This window comes from Delphinus delphis, chromosome 15, assembly GCF_949987515.2.
Source record: "Delphinus delphis chromosome 15, mDelDel1.2, whole genome shotgun sequence".
NCBI lineage: Eukaryota > Metazoa > Chordata > Mammalia > Artiodactyla > Delphinidae > Delphinus > Delphinus delphis.
Window position 1 is genome coordinate 79,881,781 of NC_082697.1, and position 15,836 is coordinate 79,897,616.

Here is a 15,836-nt window from a genome sequence, read left to right on the forward strand (position 1 = left end):
GGAAGGGGTGGGAATAAATGACCTTAATTATCACGAGGAGCTAGGCGGCTACTGCATGATGGGGCTGTGGAGGAGTATGTCTAGAACTTGAGGGATTTATTAGGGACCATTTCTTTCTTTTTTTTGCACCCATGTTTCTTGAAGCTGCAGCAGAGTGGGAAGGGGCCACGACAGGGACCTGATAATTCTCCCTGCTGAATTTCCTTGTGGGGATACCTCTGTCTCACTGGTGGGCCCAGATCGTCCTGGAACCGGAATGTGACTCACTCCTCTTCAGCTCCTTGGCAGCCCCAGAATGATGAGTAGGGCCTGCACCCTTGTCCTTAAGTGCCTCCCACCCAGCTTCAAGGAGCAGAGGCCACCAGCCATCAGCCATAAGGCTGAATGTACTGCTCCCTCTTTCCCCTCCAATGGTTGAAATGTCACCCCCCCACCTTTCAGCCTGTCTCACAGCTATAAAGACCAGAAGATCTGGAGTATAGAAACTTTGTTTTAAATCCTGGATCTGCTATTTACTGATTATTTGACCCTGAGTGAGTCATCAATCTTTATAAGCCTTAATTCCTTATCTCTAAAATGGGAATAATTACACTCATTTCATGGAATAGTTGTAAGGGCCAATGAAGATGAAATTTGTGAACAGGACACAAGCTGGAATTCAGCTGATGGAGGCTGGAATATAATGTTACCTTTGACAAGGAAAAGCCTGCCACCTGGGTCCAGCATCCTATTTCCAAGGACCTTCCAGAACTGGCTCCATCAGTGATTTCATCTTTTCCCAGTGTTCTCACTCTCTCCTTCAGCATATGCTCCATCTCCCCAGACTCTACGTCCTTCTCTACATACTCTCCTTCCCTCTACCATCAAACCGCTTTTCAAAAATTTTAATTATGAAGATAAAAAGTAGCCGCAAGAAGAGCAAATACAAAGTAATTCCCATGCACCCATCACCTAACTTCAACAATTATCAACATTTTCCATCCTGCCCTTTCCCCCTTCCTGCTGGTAAAGCAAATTCCAGAGATCAGATTATTTCATCTGTAAATGATTCTGGATGTATCCATAACAAATAAAAACCTTAAAAATCCAGTATATTACTATCACACCTAAAAATATTAACAATAATTTCTTAGTATCAACTAATAGCCAATTTTAAAAATTTCCCAATTGTCTCAAAAAATTTTCTTTTACAGTTGGATTATCATCTTTAGTTCCCCGTGTCTTATCTTACCCATATCATTTCCCCTCCTTCTTTCTTTTTCATGACAATTATTTGTTGAAGAAACAGAATGTTTTTTCCTATAGAATTTCTCACTTTGGGATTTGGACAAATGCTTTTTTTGGCATCCTTTCATATGTCCTTCTATTCCCTTATTATTATTATTATTTTTTTTTTTTGCAGTACGCTGGCCTCTCACTGTTGTGGCCTCTCCTGTTGCGGAGTACAGGCTCCGGACGCGCAGGCTCAGCGGCCATGGCTCACGGGCCCAGCCGCTCCACAGCACGTGGGATCCTCCCGGACCAGGCACGAACCCATGTCCCCTGCATCGGCAGGCGGACTCTCAACCACTGCGCCACCAGGGAAGCCCCTATTATTATTTATTTTTGGGGTAAACTCATGATTAGATCTAGAGACTTGATTAAATTCAGGTTCAATTTTTGTTTGTTTGTGTGCTTCATAAGAGGTGCTGTGTTCTTTCCATCATCTAACCTCAGGATCCCCATTGTGACTGTTTGTCCTGCTTTTAGTCATGTTAGGATTGATTGGGGGTTAGACATTGGCAGTCTAATCTATCCATTAGAAAGCTCCAAAAATCTTACCTAATGGTTTTTGCAGCCTGTAATGGTTGTTCCTGGATCCATTATTTCATTGCGTGCTACAAAATGTTGAACTTCTAATTTCAGCATTCCTTATGCATTTTTAAGCTGGTATTTTTCTCTAAAGAACTTTCCTCATTGCCCATTATCCTGTATAGAAGATGCTATTTTTTTCTTTTTTTGGCTGCATTGGGTCTTCATTGCTGCGCACGGGCTTTCTCTAGTTGCTGTGAGCAGGGGCTACTCTTCCTTGCGGCGCATGGTCTTCTCATTGCAGTGGTTTCTCTTGTTGCGAAGCATGGGCTCTAGGTGTGTGGGCTTCAGTAGTTGTGGCACGCGGGCTCAGTAGTTGTGGCTCTAGGGCTCTAGAGTGCAGGCTCAGTAGTTGTGGCACATAGGCTTAGTTGCTCCGCGGCATGTAGGATCTTCCTGGACTAGGGCTCAACCTGTGTCCCCAGCATTGGCAGGTGGATTTGCCACCAGGGAAGTCCCTAGAAGATGCTATTGATGCCACAACCCACGTCTCTTTGGCTTCCCTTTGAGTTTACTATATACACGGACAGCTGCCCACCTCAAGTGCCCATGTCTTTTTCTTCTCTGGATAGAGCATCACAGTTGCTAAGAATCTCACCTGAGGTGGATCACTTATGTTGTAGCCTTAGATCATGAAGGATATGAAGGAAATGGCAATTATATGAGTTGTGGAGTTGCCTGGTTTTTCTTTACTGCCCTATAATATTTGAAAACAGAGAATAACAGACTCAGGGCAGCCAATGAAACCCAGCACCAAAAGGCTGCCTACATAGCAACACCTAGAGAGACTCTCATCTCCAGTATCTGGAGGAAAGTCTATGCTGAAAATCAGACCCTGCAGGAGAGGATAGAAAGAAGGCAACAAAGTGATATTTGAAGAGATAATGGGACTTCCCTGGTGGCGCAGTGGTTAAGAATACACTTGCCAATGCAGGGGACACAGGTTTGAGCCCTGGTCCCGGAAGATCCCACATTGCATGGAGCAGCTAAGCCCATGAGCCACAACTACTGAGCCTGTGCTCTAGAGCCTGTGAACCACAACTACTGAGCCCATGTGCTGCAACTACTGAAGCCTGCTCACCTAGAGCCCGTGCTCCACAATGAGAAGCCATTGCAATGAGAAGCCTGCGCACTGCAATGAAGAGTAGCCCCCACTGGCTGCAACTAGAGAAAGCCCACGTGCAGCAACAAAGACCCAACACAGCCAAAGATAAAAATAAATAAATAAATTTAAAAAAAGAGATAATGGCTGAGAAATTTCTAAAATTAATGAAAGACATGAATCCACACATTCAAGAAGCTCAGTAAACCCTAAGCAGGATAAATACCAAAAAACCATACTTAGGCATCCCAGAGTCAAACTTCTGAAAGCCAAAGACATAAAGAGAAAATTCTAAAATAGCCAAAGGGACTTCCCTAGTGGTCCACTGGCTAAGACTCTGTGCTCCCAATGCAGGGGGCCCAGATTCGATCCCTGGTCAAGGAACTAGACCCCACATGCTGCAACTAAGACCCGGAGCAGCCAAATAAATAAATACTTAAAAATAAATAAATAAAATAAAATAGCCAGAGGAAAAAAGACACATTATATTCAGGTGAACAATAACAACAATGGCTTACTCCTTAAGAGTAATTATAGAAATCAGAAGGAATGGAATGACATTTTAAAGTGCTGAAAGGAGAAAACCCTGCTAACCTAGCCATCTATGCCCAGTGAAAACATTCTTCAAAAACTAAGGCAAAATGTTTTAGACAAACAAAAGCTGAGAGTCTTTGTTTCTAGCAGACCCACACTATGAGACCCCCAGCTAGCTTGGATCTTCAGGAAGGAAAGAAGAAACCTGGAATGGGTAAGTAAATGGAAAAAATTTTTCAAGATACGGAAAATAGCATGGCAGTTCCTCAAAAAATTAAACACAGAATTCCCATATGATCCAGCAATTCAACTAATGGGTATATACTTAAAAGAACTGAAAGCAGGGACTTGGACAGATAACTTGAACCCCAATATTCATAGCAGGTATTATTCACAATAGCCAAAAGTTGGAAAGCATCTAAATGTCCAGCGACAGATGAATGGATAAACAAAGGTGGTATAAAAGCAGAAACTAACACACCATTGTAAAGCAATTATACCCCAATAAAGATGTTAAAAAAAACCAAAAAAAAACAAAGGTGGTATATACATACAGTGGAATATTATTCAGCCTTAAAAAGGAAGGAAAGTCTGACACATGCTACAACACGGATAAACCTTAAAGCCACTATGTAAATGAAATAAGGCAGACACAGAAGACAAATATTGCATGTTCCTCTTATCTGAGGTACTTAGAGTAGCCAAATTCCTAGAGACAGAAAGTAGAATGGTGGCTGCTAGGAGCTGGGGGAGTGGGGAATGGGGAGTTAGTGTTTAATGGGTACAGAGTTTTAGTTTGGGAAGATAGAAAGTTTTGGAAATTGATGGTCGTGTTGATTAAACAACAATGTCAATGTGCTTAATGCCACTAAACTGTACACTTAAAAATGGTTAAAATGGTATACCTTATGTTTTGTATATTTTCCCACAGTAAAAAAAATTAAAAAGACTACCAACTGTTTAGGGCAACAACGATTACAGTGGATACTGAGGTTTCTAACACATGTAGAAGTAAACTATATGACAACACAGAAAGCTGGGGAAAGGAAGTGTAAATGGAATTGTACTATCAAGTTCTTACATTTTTCCTGAAGTTGCAAAATACGATTTTAAGGTAGATTGTAATAAGGTAAAAAGCATATTATAATCTCCAGATTAACCATTTGAAAGAATTATAAAAAGGTAGAACTAAAATGCCATAGAGGAGATAAAATAGAAGAAGAAAAATAATGCTTGATTCATCCAAAAGATTAAATAAAGGAAAGGAAGAACAAAAAACCAGATGGAACAAATGGAAAACAAGTAGTAAGATGATAGACATTAAATTTAGTGTTGTAAATAATGCAGTCTCCAAAAGACAGAGCTTGCCCAACTGGATTAAAAAAAATCAACAACAAACCAATTGTGTGCTTTTTACAAATGACATGTTTCAAGTATAAGGACATAGAGAGATTGAAAATATAAAGATACAAAAAGATATACTCGGGCTTCCCTGGTGGTGCAGTGGTTGAGAGTCTGCCTGCCGATGCAGGGGACACGCGTTCATGGCCCGGTCCGGGAGGATCCCACATGCCGCGGAGCGGCTGGGCCCATGAGCCATGGCCGCTGAGCCTGCGCGTCCGGAGCCTGTGCTCTGCAACGGGAGAGGCCACAACAGTGAGAGGCCTGCGTACCGCAAAAAAAAAAAAAAAAAAAAAAAAGATATACTCTACGAAAAGCAACTATAAGAAAGCTGGGGTGATTCTATTAATAACAAAGTAGACTGTAAGACAGAATACTATCAGAGATAAAGAGGGACAGTTCTTAATGATAAAAGGGTCAATTCAACAGAATGACATAACAAGCCTAAATGTGTATAGTGTAATAACAGAGCGTCAAAGTACGGGGAGGAAAAACCTGGCAGAACTAAAAGGAGAAACAGGCAAACCCACAATCGTATTTGGACGCTGCTCCCTTGGCAATTAGTTCAAAAAAAAGTAGACAAAAACATCAATGAGTATACAGAAGATTTGAACAGTACTCTCAATTAACTTGACCTAATTGACATTTATAGAACATTTCACCCAAGAACAGCAGAATGCACATTCTTTTCACGTGTACATGGAACAGCCAGCAAGATAGACCAGGTACTTGGGTCATAAAACAAGTCTCACCATATTTCAAAAGAGTGAACTCATACCAAGCATATTTTCTGACCACAATGGAATTAAAGTAGAAATCAATAACAGAAGGATAACTGGAAAAATCCCTAACTGTTTGGAAATTAAGTAAAGCAGCTTCTGGTAGGCTACTAAGTCTCTGGAAGAAATTGAGTCTGTCTGTGGGAATCATGGTCAATGCAACCGGAGTGGCTGTCATGAGCTGGATACTATTAGATCCACTACGTCATAAGGTTAGGTGGGCACAGTACAATCATTGTATGATGGAAATGGTACCTTTGGGATCTGATTCAAGCAGGTCCGAAGGACACAAGTAAACAAAATGAATAGGCAGCTCACTTCTCTTCTGGTGCACTAAGCACCTCTTAGTGTTCACCTATGTAGGAAGGGGTGGGTAATACCAAGACCAGCTGATGGAGGATGAAAAGGCTGGGCCTAGTTCAAAGTAGGTTGTCTTGATACGCTGGTGTGAGCCAAAAATGGCCGGCTGCTACACTACCTGCCCTGCTCAGGGGTATCCCAAGTGGAGAATGGAATAGAAATTCTCCCGGTGGGCAGAGCTTTGAGCACTACAGCTGCCATCAACTCTGTGTTCAGGGAGAAGTGGTCAGAGGCCAGGCTATACACAGACTCTTGGGTAGTGATGGATAGCTTGGCTGGGAAAAAGATTTGTAGATGATATAGGGGAGTGATACAAAAATGTATGGTTTCGGGCTTCCCTCGTGGCGCAGTGGTTAAGAATCCGCCTGCCAATGCAGGGGACACGGGTTTGAGCCCTGGTCCAGGAAGATCCCACATGCCACGGAGCAACTAAGCCCGTGTGCCACAACTACTGAGCCTGCGCTCTAGAGCCCGTGAGCCATAACTACTGAGCCCGTGTGCCACAACTACTGAAGCCCACGCGCCCTAGAGCCCCTGCTCGGCAACAAGAGAAGCCACCGCAATGAGAAGCCTGTGCACTGCAACGAAGAGTAGCCCCCGCTCACTGCAACTAGAGAAGGCCTGCGTGCAGCAACGACGACCCAATGCAGCCAAAAAAAAAAAAAAAAAAGTATGGTTTCTTGGAACTTCCCTGGTGGTCCAGTGGCTAAGACTCCATGCTCCCAATGCAGGGGGCCCGGGTTTGATTCCCATTCAGGGAACTAGATCCCACATGCTGCGACTAAGAGTTCGCATGCCGCAACTAAAGGATCTCGCAGGCCGCAACAAAGATCAAAGATCCCAAGTGCTGCAACTAAGACCCGGTGCAGCCAAATAAATATTTTTTATAAGTATGGTTTCTTATGTCTCATGCCAATGCCCATCAGAATACACCTAGTACAGAGAGCGCACCTAACAAACAGAACAGGATGACTTGTCTGGTACACGTCAGCCAGCTTCTGTCCTTGGCCACCCCAGTGCTTGCACAGCAGAAGAGCCACGGTAGCAGAGATGTAGGCTATGCATGGACCCGATGGTGCAGGTTCCCTCTCCCCAAGGCTGATCTGCAGCCACTGAGTGTTAAAACTATCAGTAGCAGAAACCAACACTGAGCCTTTGATATGGTACCTTATCTTGAGGAGACCAGGCCACTATTTTTTTTTAATTTATTTAATTTATTTTATTTTTGGCTGCGTTGGGTCTTTGTTGCTGCGCGCAGGCTTTCTCTAGTTGCGGCGAGCGGGGGCTACTCTTCGTTGCAGTGCGCGGGCTTCTCACTGCAGTGGCTTCTCTTGTTGTGGAGCACGGGCTCTAGGCCTGCAGGCTTCAGTAGTTGTGGCTTGCGGGCTCTAGAGTGCAGGCTCAGTAGTTGTGGCGCACGGGCTTTGTAGCTCCGCAGCACGTGGGATCTTCCTGGACCAGGGCTCGAACCCGTGTCCCCTGCACTGGCAGGCGGATTCTTAACCACTGCGCCACCAGGGAAGCCCCCAGGCCACTATTGGGTGGCCCTTGAGTTTGTCTACCTTAGAAGAGGTAGAAATTCATCTTTACTAGGACTGAAAATTATTCAGGATATTGGCTTGCCTTCCCTACCTACAGTACCTCTCCCAGCTTACAGGGTACCTCATTTAGGGAATTCACATAATATTGCCTTGGAAAAGGGGGAACATTTTATTTTACTTTATCTTCTTTTTTGTCTTCTTTGGATTCACTGAATTTTTTTCAAGTTTAATGGAGATGTAATTGACATACATCACTGTTTAAGTTTAAGGTATACAGCATAATGGTTTGAACTTACATATATTGTGAAATAATTACAGCAAAATTTAATTAGCATCCATCACCCCTTATGGATACAATAAAAAAAAGTCCTCTTGTCCCTCTAAGTCACAGGACACAGCCCAATTCAGTGCGAGTTATGACTCCACCTCAAACTCACTAAGGGGTATCGAGCAAGGCTGGCAGATTTGGCTGGTAAAGAAACAAACCTTTTCAGATTCAGACAGTTCATCATTTACATCAGGAGCAAAAGCAAGGTCAGCCAAGGTGGCAGCTCCCTGGGACCCTTCTTCAACAGGATGACACCAAAACAAGAGAGCACAATGCAACACGAGGGGCGGGGCACCCTGATACTGAGGAGTCAGTTCTGTGTAGTTTGATAGCTGGCGGCTGTACCCTAAGACGGGGAACCTCATACCTCATTAGAACCCAGGAGGTAATGAGAAAATGTCTTCCTGGAAGATGGGGAGGCAGCTTCCTAAGTTCTCATGTTCTGGGAGGGCCACAGGGCGTCCTGCCAAGCTTCAGGTCAGCTGTGGTTAAGTCTTGCCTACATGGCTCATGTAGAGACGCGCATGGTCGTCAGGGCAACAGGGAGGAAACTTCTTTTCCTTTTCAGAGTTAAGATTTCTCTTCCTTCCCCAGCTAAGGCTGGTGGCAGGAGAAAGCCTTCAGTCCAGGAAGGTGATTGTGGGTGGATTCTGCCCCCTCTCCCTGCTTACATCCTCACTTACTAGTTACTGTTTTGATCCTGGTAGGGGCAAAAAAAGAGGAGGTAAGGGGATGAGATGGTTCCTCCCTGGCTGGATGCCTCGGCATTTCCTTAGCCTGGCCAGAGCCTAGAGCGGACTCCGCTTGTGGGCACCTTCTTGTATCCTTCAGAGGACCAAATACTGGGTCTTTCTGAGGCACTTCCTGTGATGTGATCTAAACGCTTTCCCGGAGAAACTCCAGACATACAGACTCCTCTATCCTGAAGCCGCAGGCTCCTTTAGCTTTTTCACACATGAGATGGAGAACAGGTCAGGCTTTCTCAACGTCAAGGGAGCAAGTGGAAAGCACCTCTCTCCTTGGGAGGAACTCAGCACAGCTGTAGCTCCCACCCTCCTTTTTCCTTCTCTCAACTCTTCCATGTGCTTGAAATAGGGGAGTGGATTCGGAAGACCCAGAGTCAGCCCATGACCATTTCCTTTGTAAATTCTGCATTTGATGATCTGCCTCTGGAATTTCACATCTATTGAAATGTTGAGCCTCAGTGGAAATTTTTAACATCACGTTACTGACCTCCAAAAATATTTGTCTCTTTTGAGTATCATGGACTCACGGTCTGTCACAAACTCAACTTACTCCCATTGACCATAATTTTATTTTTGCTTTTGGCCAGTGGATAGCCCTTGAAGCTGGCTCTTTGTTCTTTGTAGTGATGGATCCCCAGTTAGCCTTGAAAGCCTTCTTGCTTTCTGACAGCAAGACGTTTTAGGCCCAGTTCGAGGTTTTCTGCCTCAAACATGGAATCAGCTACTCTTTCCAAGGAGCCTTGGTCTTGTATATTCAAACATGGTATTAGAGACCAAAACTTGGGCCTTAGGAATGCAGACTTTATGGTGTCACAGGAGTACTGGGGGCAATGCAGGATGACAGAACAGAAAAATTATCTTTTATTTAAAAACAAAAACGATCATCAATTTATGTAAATATTTTAAACTTAATTACAATTTTACTAAGCCCTTTCTTATACTGATATCAAAGACTTTTAATTTTCTCCTCTTTTCTGAGAACATTTCCTCCTCTCTGTGACATATAGCATCTTTTTACCAAATTTTATGTACTTTGCTTTAAAATATTATACCAAATCATGTGTTTAAATAATAATGCTATTTAAAACTTCAGAAGGTTTTACTTTTCTAAAACAAAATTGGATCTTATCCAAGAGAATTATAAAAGAATACCCGTAATCTCTTAGCTGTTTTGCTATTTCATTTTTTAACAGCTTTACTGAGGTAAAATTGATACACAATAAACTGCATGTTTATAGTGTATAATTTGATAAGTTGTGACATATGTATACACTGTGAAACCATTAGCACATTCCAGATAATGAACATGGGCATTACCTGCAATAGTTTGTTTATACCCTTTTGTAATCTCTCCTTTTTGTTCCCCTCCCTGCCCACCCCCCATCTCCAGGCAACCACTGGTCTGCTTTCTGTCATTATAGATGGCCTTTTCTAGAATTTTATAGAAATGAAGCCATACAGTATGTACTCTCTTTTTGTCTGGCTACTTTTTTTTTTTTTAATTAACTTATTTTATTTTTGGCTGTGTTGGGTCTTCGTTGCTGTACACGGGCTTTCTTTAGTTGCAGAGAGCGGGGGTTACGCTTCCTTTCGGTGTGTGGGCTTCTCATTGTGGTGGCTTCTCTTGTTGCCGAGCACGGGCTCTAGGTGCGTGGGCTTCAGTAGTTGTGGTGTGCGGGCTCAGTAGTTGTGGCTCTAGAGTGAAGGCTCAGTAGTTGTGGCACATGGGTTAGTTGCTCCGCGGCATGTGGGATCTTCCCGGACCAGGGCTTGAACCCGTGTCTCCTGCATTGGCAGGAGGCTTCTTAACCACTGCGCCAGCAGGGAAGTCCCTGGCTACTTCCATTTAGAATAATTAATATGAGATTCATCCAAGTTGTCATGTATATTAATTGTTCATTCCCTTCTATTGATGAATAGTATTCCACTGTATAGTCACAGCATAATTTATTCATCTCCTCAACTACTGATACACCTTTGAGCTGTTTCCAGTTTTTGGTCACAACAAATAAAGCTGCTATGGACACTCACGTGCAAGTCTCTCTATGGACAAATGCTTTCATTTATTTTGGTTGACTACTTTGGAGTGGAATGGCTGGGTCGTATGGTACTTATAGTTTTAACATTTTAAGAAGCTACTGAACTGTTTTCCAAAGCATTTTAAACATTTTACATTCCCACCAGCTGATGATGAGAATTCCAGTTGTTCCAGTCCTCACCAACACTGAGTATGTCAGTCTTTTTAATTTTAGACATTATAATGGGTGCTTCAATTTGCATTTCGCTAAGGACTAATGATGTTGAGCCTCCTTGCATGTGCTTATTTGCCATCCATACATCTTGGATGAAGTGTCATTAAACGTTTGGTAGAATTTAGGAGTGAAACCATCTGGGTCTGGAGTCTTCTTTGTGGGGAGGTTTTAAGCCACACTGTCAAACTCTTTAATAGATATTAGGACTACTGGTATCTGTTATCTATTTTTTCTCGAATGAGCTTTGGTAGTTTGCATCTTTCAAGGAATTTGTCCATTTCATTTAAGCTGTCGAATTTATTGGCATAAAGTTGTTCACAATATTCCTTTATTATCCTTTAATTATCTGTAGAGCCTATAGTAATGTCACCTCTCTTGTTCCTGATGTTAATCTACTGTCTTTCTGCTTGCATTATTTCCAGTGAGAAAACTATTGTCATCCTAATACGTAATGTGTCTTTTTTCTCTGACTGCTTTTAAGATTTTCTCTTTATCACTGACTTTAAGCAATTTGAGTATGATATGTCTTGATATAATTTTCTTCATGTTTCTCACACTTAGGATTTGTTGAGTTTCTTGGATCTGTAGGTTTCCAGTTTGCATCAATTTTTGAAAAATTTTAGCCATTATTTCTTCATTTTGGGGGGTCCTCTTATCTCTTTCCTCTTCCCTCCTTTGGGGACTCCAATTACATGTATCAATATATTTAGCTGCTTGAAGTTGTCCCACATTTCACTGATGCTCTGGTCATTTTAAAACAGCTTATCTTACTTAATTTTATTTATTTTTATTGTGAATACATATTTCTCATAAAAGTTCCCACTTTAAGCCATTTAAAAAATTGTATATGATACCATTCTTTATAGATTGGAAAAAGTAACCCTTTTTGTGAGTACATGATGAAAATTAATAAATGGTTCTCCTTACTAGGCAAAATGAAAGCAGTACATTGTTGCTATTGTGAGGTTAAAACATTTCAACTTTTTAAACAGTGGAGCAGCATTCCCTTCTAGATATAAGATCAATGTCTGATTATTGCTTTCTTTTTTTTTGATGTTAGCAGTTGTTGAAGCTTAATGCCTAGGTTCATTTATTTATTGGGAGTTGCAAAATAATATTCAAGTTATATCCCTTTTTCTTATTTATTAGCTGGAATAGATTTATAAAGAGATGCTTCCTCTCACCCACTAAAAAATATGGAACGCTTCACAAATTTGCGTGTCATCCTTGCGCAGGGGCCACGCTAATCTTCTCTATATCGTTATAATTTTAGTATATGTGCTTCCGAAGCGAGCACCATTTTAGCCATTTTTAAGTGTACAATTCAGTGGCATTAATTACATTCATAATGTTGTGTAACCATCACCACAGCTATTTTCAGAACTTTTTCAACACCCCACACAGAAATTCTGTACCCATTAAGCAATAACTCTCTGCTTCCCTTTCCCCCAGACCCTGGTAACCTCTAATCTACTGTCTGTCTCTACGGATTGGATGGTGTTCTTTAAAGCTCCTGAGCACCAAATATTAGTCTCAATTAGTTTCCAAAACATTTGTCCAACTTAAAAAGCTCCAAGTTGAAAATTATAATACATAAACGACATGGGCATAAAACCTTTAATTTTGGGACTTCCCTGGTGGTTCAGTGGGTAAGACTCCGTGCTCCCAAGGCAGGGGGCCTGGGGTTCGATCGCTGGTCGGAGAACTAGATCCCACATGCATGCCGCAACTAAGAAGCCTGCATGTCACAACTAAAAGATCCCGCATGCCGCAACTAAAGAAAAAAAAGAAGATCCCACATGCCATAACAAAGATCCTGCGTGCCACAACTAAGACCCGGCACAACCAAAATAAATAAAGAAATTTAAAAATAAAACCTTTAATTTTTTTCCCCTTTGATTAGCTTTCTCCATCCAGTCCCAAACAGGGAGAACAAGGTCAGTGCGAGATCACACACAAGCCTCCTCTCCCTTCTAAGACCGGCTCCTTGTCCAATTTGTTTTGTAAGATCAGGATTCTTGATCATGTTAAAGTAGGAACCAGGAGGTTAATTTATGCTACCAAGCCAACTGTTAGATCAGGGACCAGCTGAGGGCTTTTTTGATTCCTCATCACACCGTTTTTTTCTCTGCTATTTCTGAACATTCTATTTCAAATACAGGCAATGTATCTTCATTCTTTAGAGCAGGGCTGTTAACCTGAGGTCCTGGGATGTTCTGTGGATAAACCATTCAGTAAGTCCATTTACTTCAAGGGGAATAAAATGACATCTTTATTTTAATTAACCTCTAACTAAAAACTACGTTTCCTTCATTTAAGGAGAAACCACAGCAGTAGTAACAGCACCTGTCACTTTAGAAGCCCTCATAGAAATCCGCGATACTTTCGCCGTACATCTTGGTTGCTGCAGAAACTCTGAAGTATCATTTACACTAACCCTACCTTGAAATCACCTTAATCCATAGAGGCGCCACCAGAACTTGCTATTTAAAGTGTGAGTAAACAAACACATATATGATCACATCACAAGTTAAAAAAATGTATTTTGATTACTTTTTGATTATGTTTAGTATTTTGACTGAATTTCAGGATAATTGGTTTTCTCTGCAAGCCTACTTCATGAGTTTTAAAAAATGCTTCAAAACTGTGCGGGGGTCTCTATGCTTCACCAGGCTGCCAAGGGGTCTGAGGCACAAAAGAGGTTAACAGCCCCTGGCCTTTGAGGGGGTCACTGTAGAAAACTTCCTACTTGCAGGACGGCAGTTTGGGCCAGATGCATCTTTTTTTTTTTGGCCGTACGCGGGCTGCTCACTGTTGTGGCCTCTCCCATTGCGGAGCACAGGCTCTGGACGCACAGGCTCAGCGGCCATGGCTCACGGGCCCAGCCCCTCCGCGGACCGGGGCACGAACCCGCGTCCCCTGCATTGGCAGGCGGACTCTCAACCACTGCGCCACCAGGGAAGCCCCAGATGCATCTTTTTAAAGGATTTTGGGGGAATGATTGAGATTCACTACTCAACATTTACATTAGTGCACTACGCTGCTGTCTCTTAACACGAGGCATATAAGAACACTTCTTGGTGCCAGGAATTTTACTTCTTCTACCCCAAAAGGGCTCACACTTGGCTGAGTTAGAAGTGCCTGCCAGAAGAAAACGATTTGAATCATCACTGGTACACCAGTTCCATTTCGAAGGAAACTGACACCTTCAGGGCCATAAAATACCCAGCTTTCCATTTTGATGGGGCAGGCACAAGTGTGGACCCTCGTCCTCCCCCAGCATACATACCTCAATTCTATGGCAGTGACCTCCTTGGAGCAAGGTCAGCCTTATGTCTGGAGGCAGGACACAGCATTTGCCACTTCTTGGTCTGGCTGGGGGGTGGCTGCAGAAGGGAAAACCCACCCCATGTGGTCAGGCCTGGGCGCCCTCCCAGGGAGACCCTGCACCCTTGGTTTACCCTGGAACCCTGTTTCCAGGTCACCCTGGGTCAAGTGCAAGGGCCCAGATCTAGCCTCAGTGTGGATCTGCCTCTGGGTCGAGGGCCCCCTCCCAGAAGAATGCATTGATGGTAGTGGCTTGCCTCTCCACGGCTCTGAGTGCTTTATCTTGGAGATTTTGGGGTAGCTGAAAGCATCCTTCTGTGGCTTATGTAGGGGGACATCTAACCCCACCTCTTACCTGAAGGAGAGCTGGGAGAGGACAGAAAAGGTTTGGATGGTGTAGTCCCGGGCTGGAGAGAGACCGACAGTCCTTTGGAGCTTCTTGGTGAAGACGGCAGACGTCTCTTCCTTCTCTTTAGGCATGGGGTTGGAGCTCGTGTTCTCCACAGCCCCCTTCAGGTGGAGCAATCCAAGTGGGTCCAGTAAGGGCTGTACTGTCCTCCGAAGCCTCAAGCCGGAGATTCCCTTGCACCTCCCCCATCCTCCCCCTTCCCCGCTTCCATCAGTCTAGGGATGGTCTTTCCTCCATCACTGGTCTCCTCCTCACTCCCTTCTATCCTGGTCCAGCTCATCACCCCTCACCCCTCACTGCAGACTCCCTGGCCTCATTTTTGCCCCTTCCAATCCATCCTCTCCTCATCCTTGGGTCCCAGGGTGATCCGTCTCAAATAGAAAACTGCCCATCTCAGCCCCCATTTCAAACTGGCTCTGGTCCCCCCAAACCCTCCATCCATCTCTGGCCTGGCACTCAAGGCCCTCTCAACCCAGCTGGTCTCATCTCCCACTCCCTGCCCCGGCCTCTGAAGGCTGCCATGACCTCCCAGTCACCAGGGCACGTCCTCTGTGTGGTCCCAGCGCACGGCTCCTCTCTCTGGCCACCCACCCCCCTACCCCACGGGCCTGGCCGTGCATCAAGCAGGCATCTGAAATGCTTGCTGAGGGGCAAAATCTTGAGAATGTCGCCACCATCTGTGCCATTGCTATGGCTTCCCCAGAGTCCCGCCAAGTCTGGGCTTTCTGGAAGCACCACTTTGAGTGACAGCCCTGAGGGTCTCACCCTGGGGGCCACGCTGTGGAGACAGCGCCTCTTTTCCCTTGACCCCTTGCGGCCGGGCCTCCGTGCCACAGCCCTTGGAGAGCCCTCGGAGACGGCCATCCTCTCTTCCACCATTCTCCCCTGAATCCACTTTACCCTGGGAACACCTTAGGAACAGTGCCTGACTGCCATCTTCAGAGTGGGCACAGTCCCTTTCCCACTTTCTCACGCTCTGGGTCCCTGGTTCAGCCTTCAGTGCCTTTTGCTTTCACTCCTGGGCCGATTCCTGCCTTGAGCTCTCAGCAGGTAAAGCGGCCTCCAAGGTGGCTGACTGTGTCAGGAGGGAGAGGCAGGAGGGCTGAAGAACGGCAGACCCCGTGTTCGAGTCTCAACGCCACCCCTGAGGCCACTGAACCCTTCCACTGAGGGAGCAAGGATGAAGCCTCAGGCTTGGGGGTGATG

General features: G+C 44.1%; 1 non-coding gene across 1 annotated transcript; it reads right to left on the bottom strand.

Annotated features, from left to right (window-relative positions):
• Positions 1 to 12,084: 12,084 nt before the first annotated feature.
• LOC132439065 (U6 spliceosomal RNA) lies at positions 12,085 to 12,191 on the bottom strand. The gene has a single exon (XR_009522296.1). It is a non-coding gene; the product is annotated as a U6 spliceosomal RNA (small nuclear RNA).
• Positions 12,192 to 15,836: the final 3,645 nt, after the last annotated feature.